A 23,320-nucleotide genomic window follows, 5' to 3' on the forward strand; every position below is an offset into this window, starting at 1 on the left:
AGAAGACACTAGGGCCAGCTGACAAAAAGCTCCTTATGACCCTTTCCCAAACTTCTCCATTATTGTGCAACTTGCTGAGCATAGTTCTCTGCCCGGCCTGACTGGTGTCAACCTGTCTCTGCCTCCCTTATCTCCCTCCCCCCCACCCGACACATTCATGCAAGGTTTTGTGGTGGGATACGTCTGACTCTTTTATGTATCAGAGTTTGGGGTCCTTTGTGATGAAAGATGCAGTGTAAATGTAAAAGATCATTTTTAATGATACAAGACTGCATTGACAAAACTGGTCCACTGCCCAGAGAAGGCTGGAGTAGGAGGAGCATCTACCATGGAGTTCTGTGGATTTGGAACACCATGATTTTCAGCTTTCACAAATTACCCCAGGATATGCATCCCTTATCATTGCTCCATGTACAGAGCGCTTCTGGCAGCGGCAGACAGATGGGAGGTGCTGGTTTCTTCCTGTTCCCATTCAACAAGGAAGGGGGCTACTTTAGAACAGTTACTCTTTAAGCTTTGTTCTCTAGGACAAAGGCACTGGGTGTCATGACTAAATGGATTGGGGACTGGTCATTGAATGCAAACTCTTTCACCTTTCGGAGTGAATAATTCGCGACAAATAACTTCTCGGACACATTTCACCAATTTCTGTTCATGAAATTTGTCTCATCTAAATTCTTGCCTTTTATCTATTGTTTGATAATTCAGAAAATGACTTTCTCCACAGCTCATTAATGCTTATTTGAATTGCAGTAGCACCCACTCAGGACCAGGCCACCATTGCGCTAAGTGCCGCATAAATACATTAGGAGACAAGATTCTTGCCCCAAAGAGCTTGCATCCAAAGGATTTAATCCAAAACCCATTAATGTCAAAGACAGTCTTTCCATTGGCTTCAGTGGCCTTTGGATAGGACCTAAGAAAGTTCAGAAGGAGTATTCAGTAATCTATGAGCTGTTCGGAATGGTATGTTTCTGTTCTTTGACTGGACAAACATAACTCTGTCCTGTTTCTGCCTCAAATTTTTGCAGTTATAAGCTCAAAATTAATTTTCCAGCTAAATATTTTCCAATATTTGTTTAAATTTCTCTCATTGTGTGAGTGTTCCTTGCAGGAAATTCACTTGCTGGAGTTTTTGTGGGACGCAAACCCAAAAGGGACACAAACATGGTCCAAGTAAATTCATCAAAAGTTCAAATCAGTATTCATGAGAAACATTTAGCTTGTATTCACCAGTCTCTCGGTGTCGGCTTGAATCTTGCCCAGGCCATGTAGAGTCAGAAAGTCATTAACATTTGATTGCAGTCTGATGTGTCAAATGAGTGGGTAGGATCCAGCTTCATCACAGAAACACCACAACGGTCATCTTTGTTGGCACTTTTAGCCCAGCAATTAAGAAGTGAACGGGCCATAGAGAATGAACTGCCTACTCTCCCTTAGTCATACTTCCATGCGTAACTGCACGTAGTGTCCCTGTTCTGTGGATGCAAAGAGGACGCCAGTGCTGCTAATCTGGCAGTTTCATCAGCTAGATGTTTAATAAAACAAAAGAAAAGGAAACCCGACGAAACCTGGTTTGTTTGTTTGTGTTGTTTTAAATGATGATCACTTGTGGCTTTTTTTTAACAGCATGTAACAACTATGCTCATGAACCAAACTCCCAGAGATTTATTAAGCCGGTTTGGTTAGTAAAAAACAAAGATTAACAGCTCTGCGACCACCCTATGCTTTTTCTATACGCAGTTGTTAAAACACAATTGAAATGTTTTTAGTCACATATCATTTTGACATGAATTGTCTTCTACTACTTATATTAAAGTAGCTCCTAGAGGCCCTGGTTGGGGATCAAGATCTTATTGAGCTAGGTGCAGTACACAAATAATAAATCAGCAACACTGTCCCAAAGAAATTACAGATGCAGGAACTTAGATTTAACCATTTTCAGTTTCTATCTATGACAATATTGGTGCTCCCTCTCACCCACTCGCTCTCCTTGCAGCAGAGTGACAGCCCAGCTGTTCAGTATAAAACCACAGCCCTGTTGCCTTTCGTGGGTTAAGTTGCGATGTTCTCCACAGCTCATAGTTAATAGGAACAGCTCCACTGCCTTGCTAGTAGGTTAAAGGGAGCAGAAAGCTCTATCAGAAAGGAGGAAGGCAATTCTTTGTTCCTGGAATCTGATTCATCACACACTGCGGTATTTCCTCCTCAATACCATTCCTGTCACTCACAGGAATACACATCGGGTCAAACTCATTACAGTTTGATTCTTCAGTTAATGGCTATGGGGGTTTGGTTTAGTCCACTGTAACGAAGACAGTAATTGAAATTCAGGTGTAGGAGAGTAATTGCTTAGTCTTCACTTCAACAGAGAGAGGGAGAGTCTCTCTTTCTCTCTCATGCGCACACGCAGAATTTTGCCTCTTGCAGTAAACAAAGCCTCTTAGGGTGTTCTGATAAATTTTTCAAGCCACGGATGTCAACTTTTTGGCTCCAAGTCTCATTTTCCCCACCAAAAATTTCAGTGCTGCAAACATGAAAGACTAAGGCAGTGCCAAGGCACTGTCAAGTTATCTGCCGCGTTATCTGACCGAGATCTCCACCTACCTCCCAACATGGCACCTTCCAAATTCCACTCACCCAGATATAGGACAACCTTTTCTAACCCTTCGGTGACTATTGCCTATTGTGTCTCTCTTGCTGCACCTTGTCACTTCCCACACTCTCTCCATGTCCTTAGATTAATAGATTATCATGACAGAAGAGACCGCGGTGATCATCTAGTCCAGTGAGACCCAGGTTAAGGCTTGGGAGCTGCAAGTGGCTCTTCAATCTGACTCCTGCAGCTCTTTGCAGCACATGATATTAAAACACCATGTGATTTATTTATCAACCAATCAGGATGCTTTTACTATGTTATTAACCAATTGTAGTTGATAAAATCAATACACGGTCAGTCATTTTGCTAAGGGGATAAAAATGAGATCTATGTCCCATCATACCGTTTAAATATTACTATATAGTCATATAGTAAATGAAGCAATGAATTCACACTACTGTGGCTCTTATGGGTAATGTTGACTTGGTTTTAACAAATTTCCTGTTTTTTTTTTAAAAAAAAATTGAAAAGGTTTCACAATTGTCAAAGTGTTCCATTAGCCAGTTTTAAAACAAAAGGTTCATTTTTTTTATTTGATACAACTTTTCATTTAGAAATTTAACTTAACTTATAGTAAAAGAAGAGAGAGAGAAATGTTTGAATTGATCCAATTAAAAAAACATTGGGGGAGAATTTATTTTGCAAAATTGTTTTCCAGAAGCTGGGAATGGGCGACAGGGGATGGATCACTTGATGATTACCTGTTCTGCTCATTCCCTCTGAGGCACCTGGCATTGGCCACTGTCAGAAGACAGAATACTGGGCTAGATGGACCTTTGGTCTGACCCAGTATGGCCGTTCTTGTGTTCAAATATTTGACTTTTTGTCCCAATTCAGGATGGGAAAATTGTTTTGAAATCTCAAATTCTTGCAGATAGGAAAACCATTTTCCAGCCATCTCTATATGTAAGTGCTACATGCAGTGTCACAGTCAGTGCTGCATGCTTGATCATGAAAGAATAAAGGTTTATAGAGTTTTTTTCCTCCAGTAGAGAAATCAGTGATATAATGTATGTACTGCAGTTACACTGATAAAGAAGAATGTATCAACAGCTTGGTTTAAAGGATGATGAGTTTCCTTAATCCAGTGTAAGTATAAGTTACCAGGGAAAAACAGAATTAGTTGAAATGGCTGCGAAGAGGGTCAGAAATTTTGACTAGGGACAACATGCTGATTTCTGCATTTGAGATCCTGCTCTTTCTACGTACATGGAACCCAAGTTATTTGGTTTATCTCTCTACTTAACTATTTAACACAGATCCAGTACCAGTCATTCTAGTATCTAAGTACTGATAGTACATAGAGAGCAATACTGTATTATCAAAATCTACCATATTGTTTTAAGAGGAAAAGAATCCAGCATTTGAATTGATCTGAAATCCTTTGCTCCTGTGTGTAACCTGAGAAACCCTGTTACATATGAAAAACAAAGAACAATCCCCCCCCCCCCCCCCCCCCCCCCCCCCCCCCCCCCGCAACAATAATGAGAGTGAGGAACTGGAATTGCAGCCAGACTAGTTATACATGAACATGCAACAATAGGCTGGAAAATCAAAGCCAATACACATACTGCTTCTTTTCATTGGCCCAGCATGGGTATGGGTTGATTTATTTACCCGTGTCATTAGGGTTTCACACAGTTGACAGCTGGTCCCATTGAGCATTGGTTCCCGGAATTTACAGTTTCAGGCCTTGTGTACTGTCAAGGCTGTATCCCCACTTTGAACTTTAGGGTACAAATGTAGGGGCCTGCATGAAAACTTCTAAGCTTAACTACCAGCTTAGCTCTGGTCCCGCTGCCACCATTTCCAATGAATTCCCTCCCTGGGAAGCCTTGAAAAACCTTCACCAATTCCCTGGTGAATACAGATCCAACCCCCTTGGGTCTAAAACAAGGAGAAATCAATCAGGTTCTAAAAAGAAGGCTTTTAATTAAAGAAAAAGGTAAAAATCATCTCTGTAAAATCAGTATGGAAATTAACTTTACAGGGTAATCAAACTTAAAGAGCTCAGAGGACTCCCCTCTAGTCTTAGGTTCAAAGTACAGCAAACAAAGATAAACACTCTAGTAAAAGGTACATTTACAAGTTGAGAAAACAAAGGAAAACTAACACGCCTTGCCTGGCTATTTACTTACAAGTCTGAAATAGGAGAGACTTGTTTAGAAAGATGTGGAGAACCTGGATTGATGTCTGGTCCCTCTCAGCCCCAAGAGCGAACGAACTCCCCAAACAAAGAGCACAAACAAAAGCCTTCCCCCCAAGATTTGAAAGTATCTTGTCCCCTTATTGGTCCTTTAGGTCAGATGCCAGCCAGGTTACCTGAGCTTCTTAACCCTTTACAGGGAAAAGGATTTTGGAGTCTCTGGCCAGGAGGGATTTTATAGTACTGTACACAGGACAGCTGTTACTCTTCCCTTTATAGTTATGACATGTACACTGGGGGTTTCAGCGACTGGGGTAGTGGGGTCCAGAGTAACCTGCACTTCAGTGGAGTAAAGACTGTCTGTGCTAAAGGTACATCTACACCACACCCGTACATTCCACACAGCCTCCCCGGCTCCCCCACACGGATATAGCAGCGTAGCCAGTGAAGCGTGGTTTAGGCAAGTAATGACACACCCGAAGGGTGTGGCTATGTACGTGAGTACATGCCCTAAGCGCTCTCTACTCACCCAAGCCATGCCGCCCCATCTGCTCTGCTGCCTCCCTGCTGCCGAAGCCTTTCCCTGTTTCCTCCCCTCCGCCAGAGCCTTTCACTGACACGCGTAGCTGCACGCCGCAGTGTGGACCCAGCCTGTTTTTTCACTGTGGTGTGTAGCGACAGGGATCTTGCGCACTGCTGGCACTGGTCTGTAGTGTAGACGTAGCCCAGGGGTTTGCAGTGGTGCTGCTGCACCAATGGCTGAAATCCCAGCACAGAAAGGGCCTTAGTTTAGAATACCGAAGATTAGTTCCTGTCCTTTGGATCTTCCTGATTGTAGGCCTCCGCAAGACAGGTAACGTGCTGGCCATAAAAACACAGGAAGGAGGGAAATCCTTTAATTGAGCCTGTCGCATGATGCCCCACAAATGAGTAAAAAGGTGCTGTAGAGAGTGGTGATCAGGGGACGATGGAGACATTTGGATGTGGAGGTGAAATGGGCAAGGTGAGAATTCAGGAAGTTCTGAAGGATGTATAAACATTTGTATTAACCAACAAGTTGCCTGGACACAACCTCACTCCATATTTGCTTGTGAAGGATTTAACGTTTCCCTTGTTCTAGTCTGGCAGGTTGCAGCCACCCTGCCCAGCCAGCTGTATCCGCTGGGTGGCAGTAGCGCTACGGTTCTAGTCGCTATACTGCATTGTGTACAACATTTCTCTTTCCTTCCCTGAACTGCTGTTGATTTTGACACCTCATCCCAAGTCAATCACGTGGCTATTTGGATACTGATTGCTTCACACCCCTTCTTGACTGCAGCCATTGGCACCACAAATGGCTAGATTATGTGAGGGGCTAGATTACATATGCTAGTCAAATCCACTTCTGGGGGCTTCCTTCATGTTTTTCCTCCATGACAAAGTCTTCCCTTCTCCATCCGCCTCCAACATCTAATGATTAAAGATCTTGGATCAAATTCTTTTCTTGGGTATACTGATGCATGTATCTCCATTAATGTTAGTGGTGTTGCCCAAACGTAACCATGAGAAGAATTTGGCCGTTCTTTTGCTGCTGTCAAGGCAGTATGTTTTTTTTCCTCATCTCAGTTAGGTGAGCAAGCCTGAACAAAAACTTACCCTCAAAGGCCTCTAGATACAAATTCCATCTGTACAGTAGAAGATGACTGTAACAGGCTGGCACTGTTTGCCTGATGTGCCCCGTCTTGTTGGCAGGTATTAATGCTGCTGAGAAAGGGTAAAGCAGGGTCTTCTGACTCACTGAGGCAAGTGGCTCATTAACCCACTTGGATATGAGGGAGATGAGTGGCTGTCCAGAGAGAGAGGACGGAGAGTGTGAGCTGAGCACTTCTGGAGGAGGAATTCTAGTAGCAGTTGAACTTTGTGTTGTATTATTGTTAATTTTTATGCTACTGAAGTTTGGGCTCTGCGCAGCGTGTCTGAGAGTGGTTTGGGAGAACTCAGTTTGTCCCACTTAAACAAAGTTTATCCAGTTGTCATAGATACTTGTCTCTCTAATTGTAGCTGGCAAGGCAATTGCCCAGTCGCCTTTTTCAGAGACAGGCAGAGAACATTAGTGCTGAGCAAATTGTGACCGTTTTCCACAGTAGTAAAACCTGTAATGGTAAATGACAGTGGAACTTGGGCTGAAAGTCATCCCATCAAAGCAGTTTGAACAAGTATAATCCTTGTTAATGCAGCAGAACACTCAGTCAGTTTAACAGGAGAACTCCAACCTGGGGATCCCCACAGTAAGAGCTGTCATTGTTACTAGGCTAGCTGCATTTCTATCTCCTCTCTGAGTGCACCCCATCACATGGCAGGCCTTGTGCCTTTTACTTATCTTGAGACAGAATCCTGCAATGCTTCCACTGTCAGACCAGACCCTGGGCTTACAATACCCTGTGCATCAGCTGTGCTTACCCAGCCTGTCCGGTGGTTTGGACATGTGTGGTTCTTCCCTTTGGGAGTATGTGACTGGTGCTATCTAGAGTGACCAGATATCCTCCTTAAAACCAAAGCATTGTTTGCTTTCATGGGAGGATCAAAGCATTTAGAGAAAACAAGATTTTTAAAAACTACAGCTACATGCAGGTCTATCTTAAACTAAAGCCCTACCATTCCCTCTAGTAACCTAATTCCTTCAGGTGCCCCAGTATGCCTCTGTCTCACTGAGATTCGCCCAAACACAACCTCCCTTGCATTAAATTGCTATAATCCTTTTGTTCTTCTGGGTTCTGGGGCTTTGGCCCTTCTGGACAAAACCAGCCCTGCAGACTCAGTGGGAGATTGGACCAGAGTCCTCAGAACCAACTAGTGTTTTCTCAGGTGTGGCTTATCTAAAGCCATTCTTTCCTTTCCAGCTTTTGTCCTTACGGCCCAATATATTCATAGAGTAAACGTCCCCATTCCACACACAGCAGGCATAAACTATTACTGAGCAGCTCCAGTTCTGCATGGGGCCTTTCACCAGACTAAACAGAGCTGGTGTCAAGAATGCTATGGTAGTGACTCCAGCAGCCATGTAGATTAACCCACCCCAGGCTGACTCATAGCCTCACTTCCACCATGGTAACCTCAGGACCCACGAGTCTTACCAGGTTAGATAGTTGTAAGCTGTATCTAATCTTCAGGGTTTGAGGATACATTGAGGATGTCACTATCATGCCCTTATTATGGTCCAGTCTCCACTTCCTTGAGGGACAGGCTCTCTCCCTCTCCCTCTATTCAACCTGGAAACAGAACCCAACCATAGACCTCTGCCTAGGAAACTCATGGACTCCAGTGACGTGCAAAGCAGGAGTCAAAGATCTGGTAAAAACTTAGATCACTTACAATCCACAACATCACCACTCTGTCTCCTGAACAGCTCCTAGCACCACCCTGCCGGCAGAGGACACTGGGCCTAAGCCCATTCAGACATTGGAACGGTGCTGCATCCCAACGCAGCTCACTCTTATTTCAGGCCAGCTGTCCTCCAGCAGCTGAGAAAGTGCATAGCCTTTAGAGCCACATTGGACCCACCCCTGACTGTGGATGCCCCAGAGTCCCAAAAATTGCCTTCCAAGCCCTGGAGCTTTACCATCATGGATGCTAATGAAAAGCAAACATTAAGCCTATTTTTATTTGTTTCTAATTGAATTATTCACTCAAAGCTGGGAGTAACAATGGAGTCCCTGGAGTGACCTACCTGCAGCATCTGGAAGATGCACCATGCCAGCTCATATTTGAATGGTTGGTTTTGCAAACAGGAAGACTTGGGACTTGTTTTTTTAAACAAAAGCTGAAATTCTGCAGAAATGGATACTTTAGGGCCCTCACTTTTCATGGAAAGTTTCATTGTGAACTAGAGCTGGGTGGGAACCAGATTTTCAGTGTTGTGGGAAATTCCACGAGTTTGAATAGGTTCCCCCCACTCTGGAAGAAAGCAAAACCAAAAAATTACCACTAAACCAAATTCCTACCTAGTGCTAACCTTGGTGTATGACCAAATTCCAACTCGGGCCAGACCAGGCTGTTTGGTTTGTAAGAACTGACCAGTGAAGTTCAGAGTCCAGTTTCTAAGAATAAATATCCACCGATGGCATGATATATCTGCAAAGAGTTACATTTTCATGACAAATTCCCCCTATTGTTGCAATTGGATCCTACTCAAAAACTGATGTGCACCTTCATTATGTACTGTTAAATGGTTGCCATATTTCACGTGAAAAGTAGCTGCATCTAATTGCTCAGCAAAGTGACTCATGTGCTTAAGGCCAAATGCTGAAAGTCCTTCACCTGTTTTTACTCAGGCCTTGGCTACACTTACCAGCTAGTTCGACGGCTGGAAATCGAAGTTCTGGGTTCGACTTATCGCGTCTAGTCTGGACGCGATAAGTCGAACCCGGAAGTGCTTGCCGTCGACTGCGGTACTCCAGCTCGGCGAGAGGAGTACCGCGGAGTCGACGGGGGAGCCTGCCTGCCGCGTGTGGACCAAGGTAAGTTCGAACTAAGGTACTTCGACTTCAGCTACGTTATTCACGTAGCTGAAGTTACGTACCTTAGTTCGAATTGGGGGGGGTAGTGTAGACCAAGCCTCAGGCAAACTCCTTCATGACAAGTGAACACTGATTAAGGGCCTCATAATTTCCCCCCCCAGTTTATACAGTCAATAAAAGATTGTGTTTTAGAATGAAAGATGCTTTCATATAAATATAAGATTATAAGCAGAGCAAAGAAGATCGTTTCTTGCCTATAAATAACAAGTAGAGGAACTGGTAACATGAGACAGGTATACAAAATAACAAATAGGTTAGTAAAATTGATTGTTAGTTCTCTCTCATTCAGCCCCATAATACTAGAGCAATGGGACACTCAATGAAAGTGACTGGTGGCAAACGTAAAAGCAGAGGGATGGTTTTGTTGTGTGTTTTTCCTTCTTTTTCTTTACACAGCATGTGGTTGTGCTCACCGTCCTGGGAAATTACTGGCCCTGATTTTCCTCTCACTTACAGCCATGTAAATCAGGTGCAACTCTGATAATGTAAGTGGATTTACATCGATATAAAACAAAGTGGAAATGAGAAACTTAGATGTAGTCAGAAATATATCACAAGGAATAACAGTCATAATACCTCAGAACATGAGCTCTGCGGGTGGAATTAGGATGCTTAAGCATACAGAATTTGTTGGTTCCCCGCATGATGATGTTTTTCCTCCAAAGCATGATGATCAGGCCATTGCTAGAGGAAGTATATTGGCCAAGACAAACCACGGGGCTGTCCTACATAGAGACGGTTTGTGGGGGAAAACGGATATTTCATAAAATTATCAAACAAAAAAGGGGCATTTACATTAAATGTTTCATTTTATCCAACCCCCCCCCCCCCCACAATTTTTCATTTAAAAAATACCACTCTCACTTTTTTGTGACTAGTTTTTAATTGACTTTTTTAAAGCTATTTATTTACAATGTTTTAACATGTTTACAAATCCTTGCCATGTAAATATCAGAAACAAAACAATCATTACAACGGTTAGTTTTTGTTTAAAGAGACATTACACAGGAAGAGGGTCATCAGATTTTTCTATTTAACAGGGTGGTACCGAATAACAGGGTGAGCATCATTACAGCACCGATAGTATTGTTTCTAGAGATTTTATTACATTGAGTGAAATTTCTATATACACATACAAGACCAGGCATGTCTATCAAATGTCAATATTCAAAACATTTGGATGGGTGTGCTGTTTTTTTTGCTGGTGACTGTACTTCGAGTATTGAATAAAAGGTAACCAAATATCTATCAAATATCAGAGTCCTGCACTTAGGAAGGAAGAATCCCATGCACCGCTACAGGCTGGGGACTGACTGACTAAGCAACAGTTCTGCAGAAAAGGACCTGGGGATTACCGTGGACGAGAAGCTGGATATGAGTCAGCAGTGTGCCCTCGTTGCCAAGAAGGCTAACGGCATATTGGGCTGTATTAGTAGGAGCATTGCCAGCAGATTGAGGGAAGTGATAGTTCCCCTCTATTTGGCACTGGTGAGGCCACACCTCGAGTATTGTGTTCAGTCTGTGCTGGCTCCAGGCACCAACAAAGGAAGCAGGTGCTTAGGGCGGCCAATGGAAAGGGGCGGCACATCCGGGTCTTCGGCGGCAATTTGGCGGAGCGAAGGACCCGCCACCGAAGAATGAAGCGGCACGGTAGAGCTGCCGCCGATCATGGCGTTATCTCCTCCTCTCCCCTCCCGACTTCGTCGCTTGGGGCGGCAAAAAAGCTGGAGCTGGCCCTGCGTCCAATTTTGGTCCCCCCACTACAGAAGGGATGTGGACAAATTGGAGAGAGTCTAGCAAAGAGCAACAAAAATGATTAGGGGGCTTATGAGGAGAGGCTCAGGGAACTGGGGTTATTTAGTCTGCAGAAGAGAAGAGTGAGGGGGGATTTGGTAGCAGTCCTCAATTACCTGAATGGGGGGGTTCCAAAGAGGATGGATCTAGGCTGTTCTCAATGGTGGCAGATGACAGAACAAGGAGCAATGGTCTCAAGTTGCAGTGGGGGAGGTCTAGGTTGGATATTAGGAAAAACTATTTCACTACGAGGGTGGTGCAGCACTGGAACGGGTTACCTAGGGAGGTGGTGGAATCTCCATCCTTAGAGGTTTTATGGCCCAGCTTGACAAAGCCTTGGCTGGGATGATTTAGTTGGTGTTGGTCCTGCTTTGAGCAGGGGGTTGGACTAGATGACCTCCTGAGGTCTCTTCCAACCCTAATATTCTAAGATTCTATGATCTAAGCATCTATCTGTCCTCTGTTTATTTTTCTGGGCATGTATAATTGATGTGTTAATAGTTCCATAACCTCCAATACTTTTTGGAACCAATCCTCTGTGGTTGGGCTATTTTTCTTTTTCTAATGAGAGGCTACCAATAACTGAGCCTCTACTAGAGGATGAGGATGAGAGATTAATTCTTCATTTTCTTTTGTAAAGCCACTTCCTCTAGGAAGCCCCAGCAGGATTACCAAAGGATCATTTGGTAATAAATACCCAACAATTTCCGATATTTGGTTACAGATTGTATCCCAATGCGCTCTAATGACTAGACATGTCTACCATATATGCATAAAATTTCCTCTTTCACCACAATTTCTCCAACATTTATCCCCATTCAATTTACAAATATTTTTTAACCTGACTGGCATGAGTGGGAATCAGTATTTTAAAGAAATTTTCTTTGATTATTCTATAGGCCAAGACTGCTGGTCCTCTTTTCCAGATCAAATCCCATTCCTTTGGGTATAATTTGCCTATCCAGGTCCTTTTCCCAGCAGGACATATCTGGCATTTTCTTTTCTTTTCTTTTTGGCTAGGAGAGTCGCCTGCAAAGAATGTTATAAATTATTTACAGTGAAATTTTTTTTCCCCATAGTTGACCAGATTCCATCACTTCTATGAAAGTTATCTGTCTGTATAAAACAGGTTTTCTAGAAAGTTGAGAAACATAAAGCCTGATTTGAAAGTACAGGTACCTAGGGAGAGTGGACCAGTTAAAGTCAGTTTTGATCTCCAAATAAGTTAGAAAAATTTCTTTACTGAGTATCTGGCCAACCGTGTGTATGCCATGGCTCTCCCAATCTTTGAAGCAATCTGGTTTGTAATTTTAGTTAAGATCTGGATTATTTGCAATTGGTGTCATTGATGAGGGAAAAAGAACCGATCTTATCTGTAGTTCTGTCCCAAACCGATAGACAGGACCGGCTCCAGGGTTTTTGCCGCCCCAAGCGGCGGAAAGGGGAAAAAAAAAAAAAGCTGTGATTGCAATTGTGATCGGCGGTGTCCGGCAGCAGCTCCACCGCGCCACTTTCTTCTTCGGCGGGAATTCGGTGGCACGTGCTTCCCTCTGAGAGGGACCCGCCACCCAATTGCCGCCAGACAGCCCTACGTGCTGCCCCTTCCCCTTGGCTGCCCCAAGCACCTGCTTGCTGGGCTGGTGCCTGGAGCCGGCCCTGCCCATAGAGTAGCCTTTGCTAAAGGATGTGGGTAAATTTCTGGCAGACATGAGTTATTATTAATCCATGGTAGCCTAGCAATGTTTACACGGTCACAATTTTCTTGTTCAATAAAGGCCCAGTGTTTGGCTGGGTTAGAGTGCCCTCAGTCCACTGCTTTGAGCTGGTACTCTAGTACCATAGAGTATTTGGAATAGCTCGTCCACCTTGTTTAATGGCTCTGTACAAAGTATCTGTTCTCTCTTTTGGTCTTTTCTCATTCCATGTACATTCTAACAGTATCCTCTCTGTTCCTGCTGGTGTTTCAGCTGGGTTCATCGCAGAAGGGTTATGAAACAAGAACGATATCCTAGGCAGACTATTCATTTTGACTGCGGCTATTCTTCCCAATTAAGAAGTTGCATACTTCCTTCAGCACTCCAGATCTTTGTTCATTTGCTGAAGTAGCGGCTTGACATTTAAATCATAGAGCTCTTCTAGGTTGTTTGAGATTTAAATTCCCAGCTATCTTATAGAATTTGTTTCCCATTTGTACCCAAATGTTTTCTGGAAGAATGACTGTTCAGTCTGGCAAATTTATAGCTAGCATTTCAGATTTGGCATAATTTAAATCCAGATGCTTTCTCAAAGTCCTGGATTGCTTTAGAAATTAATTGTAAGGAAATGTTTGGTTTAGATAAAAAAAAAAAAAAACCCTAAACAGTGAAAAGTACGTAAAGGTCAATGACTTACAGCTTACATAAGTTTCCAAATACTGCTCGTTTCAAGGGCTCTCCAGCAGAATTATGCAATTTTGCAACTCATCAGAGCGGCAGGACCAGACAACACTACATAGACATAATATAATATATGGAGATATACACCTATCTCATAGAGCTGGAAGGAACCTTGAAAGGTCATCAAGTCCAGTCTCCTGCCTTCACTAGCAGGACCAATTTTTTTGCCCTAGATCCCTAAATGGCCCCCTCAAGGACTGAACTCACGATCCTGGGTTTAGGGGGTTAATACTCAAACCACTGAGCTATCCCTCCCCCTGCATAACCCATTAAGGTAGGAGTAAAAGCAATAAAAGAGTAAAGGACATCCATAAATAAAAGAACAAAGGGACTAGGGAAGAGAAAGGAAAAGGAGGGCGCATAACTGCTTACTTTTAATTTTTTGTCCACACTAGAATAAAAAAAAGGAGAGAGGAGGGTACAAGAGTCCGAAGAAATATTTTCCCCTGAACTTTCTCTTTCTTTTTATTGTCCTTCCCTTTCTCCAGTGATGGGGGGAAGGGGAGTCTTTAAAAAAGTAAGTGGGTTCTTCCCCCATCACAACTCTCTCTTACATTTCTTCCCTCCCCCCACTGGAAAAAAGTAAGGGATTTCTTTTCCACCCGTGTGAATGAAATAAACTTCCCCCCACAATAGTCAATTTTTCATTTTAAACACTTTTGCCTAAAAAAAAGTGACCATTTTCTAGTCATGTACATTTTTCCAGAAAATGTTCCTGTTGGTCGAGAAGGTCTTGTCCATCAAAAAAGTTCTGACAGAAGACTTTTAACTGGCTCTAATCCTATATAATGCTCTTCTGTTCCTCTGCAGATGAGACTGCTTCCTGGAATCTCACTTTTCAGATAGAGGAGATGGCTAACATCACTCGTGCACAATCTGAAAGAAAAAACCCTTCTCTCCAAAGAAATGGCACTACTGCGGCGTTCATCGTAAATGGGCAGAAATGGCATTTCCAGATAAAAGCACAGAACTTGTCATACTGGATTTAGGCTACTGGCCATCCTCTTCTTCCTTGTGCAGCCCCAAAAACAGCCAACCAAAACGTCAAGCCAAATGTGTGGTAGGGGGCAGAGTGTGTGTGTGGGGGGAGGGGGGTACGTCAGGGGAGTAGTCCTATCAGGCTTTTGCAATAATGACTGTATACCCTGAAGCAGGATAGTTCATTACTGTTATCTTGTAGAATAACACACTGAGCATGTCTAGTGCCTTCCATCTGAGGAGTTCAAGGTGCTTTACGAAGGTTATTGAATTAATTCTCATGACACCCCTTTGATGCAGGTATTTTACATGGGCAATCTAAGACCACAGAGAGGTTAAGGGACATATCCACAATTGCACAGTGATTCAATGGCAAAGCTGGGACTCAAACCCAGAACTTTTAGCTCCCTGCCCTAACTGCTAGACCAGATCCTGAGGTCTTTACTCCAATTTTGCTTAGTCCATACTCACTAAAAACTTCTATCTGGCCAAATCCTGAGATGCTGAGCACCTATTAACTTCATTGGGAGCTGCGGGTTCCCATCACCTCTCACTTTTGGCCCACTGATGTCAATAGGAATTATAGCTGAATGAGGGTTGAGTAGTTGTTGATCCTTGGGTTTTTTTATAACCCAGAGACAGCACAGAAATTACTGTGTTTTGCACTCCCAAAATCCCAAAGCACTTTGCAGTCAATTAATTAATTAATTAATTCACACAACACCCCCTCTGAGGTAGATAAGTATTCTCCATTTTGCAAAAGGAGAAACTGAAGCACAGAGAGGTTTAAGTGACTTGACCAAGGTCACGCAGGAAGTCAATAGCAGAACAGAACACAGGTCTCCTGATTCATGGTCTTGTATTTTTCAGCCATTAGTCTATTCATCTCATGGATTTCTTGTAAATATCACAAACACTTAACAGAGCAAATAGTCCACTCACTCATTAACACAAATAAGTCTGTCTGCTTCCTGGGTTTGAGTACTTTTAAGCCACTGTGGCTTAAATGGACACATCAATACAGCCCTCCACAGAAAAGCTGACAGTCACAGAACGGTGTCATGCTGCAATAACCGAAATCCCCTGCCAGGCGGCTGATGGTGCTTTCTAATCAACTTTGCAATGAATATTTCTTAAATCATTGTTAATCCACCATTTAAGCAGAGATATTGGTTCCAGACAATGAATCACAATACCTAGAGGGAAATATACCTGCCGTTTCCCCAGAGAGCAGGTGATTAACAGACCACGCGTGCTTGTCAGATGAGCTGGCAGCAGTGGTGTTTATCACCTCAGAGCTCCTTGCATGAAATGAAAGGAACTTTCCTTCCTGTTTTTGATGCAATCAGCTTTTATTTATGTGGGATGAGTGCAAAACTGCTCTTAAAGGAAAACTGCACCTGTTTTGCACTTGGGGTAAATTCTGCTCTCAGTTACAGAGATGCGCTTCCCACCGAAATCAGAGAGCAGGACTCTGATGCAGAAATGTGTCCCCTGCCCCCCCCCCAAATGTTCACAAGGTAAGAAGTAGTTATGAAGGAGCAACATTTTTAGAGGAACAGTGATCCCCTATATGACCCAGACCTGAACTGAATGTTGAGGAAGAGGCTGAAATATTTGCTTAATGTTTCCCCCCCCCCCTCTGTCAGGGGTGCTGTAACAATGTGTATAGTGCGGATTCTGAGAGTCATTGAACCAAACTGTAAACCCTGCATATGATGGAAGCCACTTTAAGCCAGGGGGTGCTACAGCACCCCAGCATCCCCTAGCTCCACCCCCTATGCCCTCTGTTCTTCATTTTCTCCTTCCTCTGTGCTTCTGGGATTCCAACCCACCCAGAATCAAGAGGAAGCCTGTCCCAAAGGGATTTCCACACCCAAGCACTTCAGGTAGTTTGGATAAGTTTGGAAATAAGGATCTGAATATTGGGGTGACTTTTTCCCATGTCAAACCCCAATGCTGACCATCCCGAGCAACTCCTGAACACATCACTCATCACTGGTAACAAGCACTTGCCATGGTGATTAAACGTGTTACCTTGAATAAGGGGTGGTAATTACACCTAGAAAAGGGCTCAAGGCAAAGACCTGCATTTGAACCCACCTTTCTTGAGTGTCTGTATATTTATTTATTTATTTCCTCCAGTCCCTATGGAACGTCTCCGGAATGATGCACTAGTTCGAAAGGCAGAATGTTTATTCTACTGAGAGCTGGGGATTCAGCTGCAGAAGCCAGTATGCACCTCCTCTGGAGAGCGCACTGGATTTTTTTTCACCTGAGAGGCGAGTCACTTGTTTTTAGGGCTTGATTATTTATCTAATCTTATCTATCTATAATTCACCTATATATCATTTAGCCTTAAGTTAAGATTAAAATTGAAGGCTGAGATTTTCAAAAGCGATATGTGATTTGGCTGGCTCAATTTTTGGGTGTCTAATTAAAGACCCCTTAAGGGAGCCTGATTTTCAGAAAGCACTGAGCACATTTCCTCTTAAAAGGGCCAGATTTTCAGATGCCTCAGGTTGGGAGGTCCCAAAAATGTGACGATTACTGGGTGCATTTTTAAGCCTTGGCTTCAGGCTGTGTTAAGATGGGGTCCAATCCCAGAAAGCCTTACTCACATGAGTAATCCTTTCTCACGCTAGCAGTACCATAGAAAGTAAATTGAACTACTCGAGTGAGCAAGACAATGCAGAACCAGACTTATGGTTATGCGAAGGATTTAGAATTAGATTTTAAGCATTACTAGGTATTGGCCTGAAATACCTACTTCTTGTATTACAGGTGGAAGAATGAAGCACGATCATAGATTTCACACTTTGTGGTGAGCCTGCATTTCCTGGTGGAGCCAAGAAGAAAACCGATTAAGTGAAAGCTGGCAGCAGTCAACAAACCTTGCTCTGTTGTAACAAAAACCATAGGAGACCAACCATCAACTTGTATAGGAGAGCAAACAAGGTCATTGTGGAGGTCAGATAGAAGAGATGTGTACTATGGCCCTTCTGCACCTGCATAGTGGATTCTATACTTGGTCCTGAACTGAGATTCACCCTGGCAGTGTTTACTCAAGGAGGTGGGGCAGTTCTTGTATAAAGCAGCACTGGACTGAAACTGAAAACCACACATCTGTCGCCTTGTTGCTGGAGGCATTACAGGTAAAAGCTCACTTTGCTTTTTTAAAGATTAAATAGGAGAAATATTAGTACTCGAAAAGCATCGCAGACACATCGAAAGGGATTTGGCTTGGGGAGATGGGCTGGGATTCTAACTTAGTCTGGAGGTATAATGTTACCTGGAGGATTCACTTATATGACTCCAAAATGAGAGAGAGAGAGAGAGAGAGAGCGCGAGAGAGTGCGGCATTTTCAAAGAAGCAAGGTGAGTTTGTTTTCCTCTAAAGAACCTCCCCGTGGAATGGTAAGTTGTCAGAAGTAACTGGTAGTGGAGATCCTAAGATAACAATGACTGCACAGTATGCTGTAGTTAAATGATGCACTAAAAAGGTAACTGTCAATGTCCTGTGTTATATATGTAAAATGAAGGAAATTTGACTTTGTGAATTGTATATGAGAATTCCTCATGGACAGTTAAGAGTTGGAAGGCCGTGTGATGTGTCACTGGAAAGCTGACATCCGCTAGACTTACAATAGCATTGTGGATTTTGTCTTGATGTCCAGAGACATTATTGGCTTTCACACAGAGCACATGTACAGCTGCACAACATTGCCTCCCAGTGGGGGTGTGTGTGTGTTAATTGAGTAATGGTTTCCCATTTTAGAGGAGCGCTGTGAAGCTAGCTCACTGGTGTTTATAAAGGGCTTTGAGATCCTTGGAGGACAGGGTCTATAAAGAAAAAAGGACTTTCCCTGTGATTGCATAATGCAGGCTGTAGTCAAGGTTAAAAATGCAGCTACAGTGCGGGAGGGGAAATACGGGTGGGCAGGATTTGTTGATTTCCCAGAATTCTAACAACCTATAAGGCTAAGTTCAGTTGTTTTCCCCTAAGAGACAGAGAGCCAATCAGGCCAACATTTGGTGGAAATATTTTTAAAAGGGGGATTGGGAACACTTTCTGAAGAGCAATAAAAGAGGCTGAATAGTTCAAATAGGAAATAGGAAAAAAATGTTCCTTCTTGCTTACTGCCTTATTTCTACTTTGGACTCCGTGGAAAACTGCAGAAAGAGCCATTGAATAGTGAAAAGAAGAACAGGAGTACTTGTGGCACCTTAGAGACTAACAAATTTATTAGAGCATAAGCTTTCGTGGACTACAGCCCACTTCTTCGGATGCATATAGAATGGAACATATATTGAGGAGATATATATACACACATACAGAGAGCATAAACAGGTGGGAGTTGTCTTACCAACTCTGAGAGGCCAATTAATTAAGAGAAAAAAAACTTTTGAAGTGATAATCAAGCTAGGCCAGTACAGACAGTTTGATAATAGGTGTGAGAGTACTTACAAGGGGAGATAGAGTCAATGTTTGTAATGGCTCAGCCATTCCCAGTCCTTATTCAAACCGGAGTTGATTGTGTCTAGTTTGCATATCAATTCTAGCTCTGCAGTCTCTCTTTGGAGTCTGTTTTTGAAGTTTTTCTGTTGTAATATAGCCACCCGCAGGTCTGTCACTGAATGACCAGACAGGTTAAAGTGTTCTCCCACTGGTTTTTGAGTATTTTGATTCCTGATGTCAGATTTGTGTCCATTAATTCTTTTGCGTAGAGACTGTCCGGTTTGGCCAATGTACATGGCAGAGGGGCATTGCTGGCACATGATGGCATATATCATATTGGTAGATGTGCAGGTGAACGAGCCCCTGATGGTATGGCTGATGTGATTAGGTCCTATGATGATGTCACTTGAATAGATATGTGGACAGAGTTGGCATCGGGGTTTGTTACAAGGATAGGTTCCTGGGTTAGTGGTTTTGTTCAGTGATGTGTGATTGCTGGTGAGTATTTGCTTTAGGTTGGGGGGTTGTCTGTAAGCGAGGACAGGTCTGTCTCCCAAGATCTGTGAGAGTAAAGGATCATCTTAATATTGCACCAAAAATGCTATTAAAGAAAACATTAAGATTGCAAAGCCAAGCACTCTGAAGTTAGAAAATGCCAGAATGAAGGTTGCCTGTGCACCTTTAATTCAGCACCCTTGTGCATATGCATTATGAGACTCTCTTTAATTACTATGGTGAGAGATTGTGCCACACACACTCAAAGAAACTGAAGAACCACCTGATCAGCATCCTGTACAGCAAACAGGAGAAGATCAAGAATAAGCTCTCAAAACTGGAGACTCATACAAAACCAACCTGCCACACAAGCTTCCACGTGGCTGGACTTTACAAAAACGAGACAAGCCATTTACGATGCACACTTTACTTCTCTACAGGGGAAAAAGGACAGTAAACTATCTAAACTCCTACATGCCACAGGGGGCTACAACAGTGGTACCCTTAATTCACCCAACAATATTGTTAATCTAGCCAACCACACCCTTAGCCCGGCAGAAGAGTCTGTCCTATCTTGGGGATTCTCTTTCTGCTCCCCCACCCCCACACACATGACACAGTTCTGTGGTGATCTGGAAGCCTACTTTTGCCACCTCTGACTCAAGGAATATTTTCAACACACCACTGAACCATGCACTGACCCACAGGACCCCTCCTACCAACACAACAAGAAGAAGAATTCTGCGTGGACTCCTCCTGACAGTCGAATTGACAGACTGGAGTTCTACATAGAGTGCTTCCACAGACGTGCACAGGCTGAAATTGTGAACAAACAGCATCACTTGCCCCGTACAGAATGCAGCGCCATCCACAGCCTCAAAAACAACTCTGACATTATAATCAAAGGGGCTGACAAAGGAAGTGCTGTAGTCATCATGAACAAGTTGGATTATGAATAGGAGGCTGCCAGGCAACTCTCCAACACCACCTTCTACAGGCCACTATCCTCCGATCCCACTGAGGAGTACCAAAAGAAACTACACAATCTGCTCAAGAAACTCCCTGCTATAACACAGGAACAAATCTACACAGACACACACCTTGAGCCCCGACCAGGGGTATTCTATCTGCTACCCAAGATCCATAAATCTGGAAATCCTGGACGCCCCATCATCTCAGGCATCTGCACTCTTACAGCAGGATTATCTGGCTATTTGGACTTTCTCCTCAGACCCTACGCTACCAGAACTGCCAGCTATCTTCAAGCACCACCGACTTTCTGAGGAAACTACAATGCATTGGTGATCTTCCTGAAAACACCATCCTGGCCACCATGGATGTAGAAGCTCTTTACACCAATATTCCACACAAGGATGGACTACAAGTTGTCAGGAACAGTATCCCTGATGAGACCACGGCACACCTGGTGGCTGAGCTTTGTGACTTTGTCCTCACCCACAACCATTTCAGATTTGGGGACAACTTCTACCTTCAAGTCAGTGGCATTGCTATGGGTATCCGCATGGCCCCACAGTATGCCAACACTTTTAAGGCTAACTGAGAACAATGCTTCCTCAGCTCTCGTCCCCTAGTGCCCCTCCTCTACATTGATGGCATCTTCATCATATGGACCCACGGGAAGGAGGCCCTTGAAGAATTCCACCTGGATTTCAACAATTTCCACCCCAACATCAACCTCAGCCTGGACCAGTCCACACAAGAGATCCACTTCCTGGACACTACAGTGCAAATAAGTGATGGTCACATAAACACCACCCTATACCGGAAACCTACTGACCACTATACTTACCTACATGCCTCCAGCTTCCATCCAGGACACATCACATGATCCATCAGCCAAGCCCTAAGATACAACCACATTTGCTCCAATTGCTCAGACAGAGACAAACACCTACAAGATCTTTATCAAGTGTTCTTAAAACTACAATACCCACCCAGGGAAGTGAGAAACAGATTGACTGAGTGAGACGGGCACTCAGAAGTCACCTGTTACAGGACAGGTCCAACAAGGAAAATAACAGAACACCACTGGCCACCACGTACAGCCCCCAGCCAAAACCTCTCCAGCACATCATCAACAATCTACAACCTATCCTGGAAAATGATCCCTCACTCTCACATGCCTTGGGAGGCAGGCCAATCCTTGCTTAGAGACAGCCCTCCAACCTGAAGCAAATAGTCATCAGCAACTACACACCACACCACAGAAACACTAACCCAGGAACCAATCCCAGTAACAAACCCCGTTGCCTACTCTGTCCCCATATCTACTCTAGCGCCACCATCATAGGACCCAGCCTCATTCACCTGCACATCTACTAATGTGATATATGCCATCATGTGCCAGCAATGCCCCTCTGCCATGTACATTGGCCAAACCAAACAGTCTGTACATAAAAGAATAAATGGACACAAATCAGACATCAGGAATGGTAACATAGAAAAGCCAGTAGGAGAACACTTCAATCTCAGATTTAAAAGTAGCCATACTTCAACAAAAAAAACTTCAAAAACAGAAACTGCAGAGCTACAATTCATTTGCAAACTTAACACCATTAATTTGGGCTTGAATACGGACTGGGAGTGCCTCACTACGAAAGCAATTTTCCCTCTCTTGGTATTGACACCGCTCCATCAGTTATTGGGAGTGGACCACATCCACCATGACTGAATTGGCCTCGTCAACACTGGTTCTCCACTTGTAAGGTATCTCTCTTCTCTTCGTGTACCAGTATATTTATGTCTGTATCTGTAATTTTCACTTCGTGCATCTGAAGAAGTGGGTTTTTTACCCACAAAAGCTTATGCCCAAATAAATCTGTTAGACTTGAAGGTGCCACCGGACTCCTCGTTGTTTTTGTGGATACAGACTAACATGGCTACCCCTCTGATTCTTAATTACACGATCACTTATTATATTTTCATAGGATTCCTGCCTATCTGACTTACCTCTTCTAGATAGCATCGTCTTTCCCTGTGAATCTGTGGTTGTCCATGATGGAGGGCGTTTCGGGATCTTCATAGTGCCATGCTTTGCTCCCTCCAAACACAGACGTTGGTTTGAAGAAACCTTCTAATGCTCAGAGTGAAATTCCTCCTTGCGGAGGGGTCCAGCACAAGGGGAACACAACACACGCAAGTCTCATTTAAACCCCAAGAGCCTGATTCACCCTTGCCCTGCACCTTGCATAGTCTTTCACATTAGTGGAAAGCAATTGTAAGAAGCTGCCAGATCAAAATGGTGTCATTTTGTGCCCCCTCTGCACAGGTGTAAATAACTATGCACAGTGCAAGGCAATAGAAAAAAAGGGTCTGAGTGTCTGTTCCTACGCATTGAAGTTGACTTCAGTGGGTGAAGGATTGAGTCCTGCCAGTTTAAGTGGAACTCACATGGTTCATGGGCCTTGTGTAGGCTCTCTTTCAGGGGTGAATTTCAGCCAGACAGAGAAATATCTTGCTTGGATATGCACATGCGCAGACATACATGATTCCTGCAAAGCTGATGAAGTTATTCTGCAAGAGGAGGGTAGTTTAACTGCCTTATCTTCTACATGCCAGTTGCTAAATTATTCCCAGTGTGTTAAACAATGTAATTAAACACATACACGCACACTAAAAACCCTTGTTCTCCGTCAGAAGAGAGAGAGAGAGCGTGTGTCAGGCCCAGCCTTCAAGCTCTGTTAGTTTTAATTTGAGTTGTGGAATTAGTAATCAGTTTTGCTGGAACACTGTTGCGGGAAATAGATCTTAGCATGCACAAGGCCTAGGTACCGTTTC

General features: G+C 43.5%; 1 protein-coding gene across 1 annotated transcript in view; it reads left to right on the forward strand.

Moving 5' to 3' along the window:
• The first annotated feature begins 17,365 nt into the window (after positions 1–17,365).
• Positions 17,366–23,320, forward strand: part of LOC117874529 (calpain-13-like) — a 62,911-nt gene continuing 56,956 nt past the window's right edge. Inside the window, exon 1 of the mRNA XM_034764738.1 lies at positions 17,366–17,723. The gene's annotated coding sequence lies outside the window, so the exon portion shown is untranslated. The remainder of the gene's footprint in view (positions 17,724–23,320) is intronic.

This window comes from Trachemys scripta, chromosome 3 (genome assembly GCF_013100865.1).
Source record: "Trachemys scripta elegans isolate TJP31775 chromosome 3, CAS_Tse_1.0, whole genome shotgun sequence".
Classification (NCBI taxonomy): domain Eukaryota; kingdom Metazoa; phylum Chordata; order Testudines; family Emydidae; genus Trachemys; species Trachemys scripta.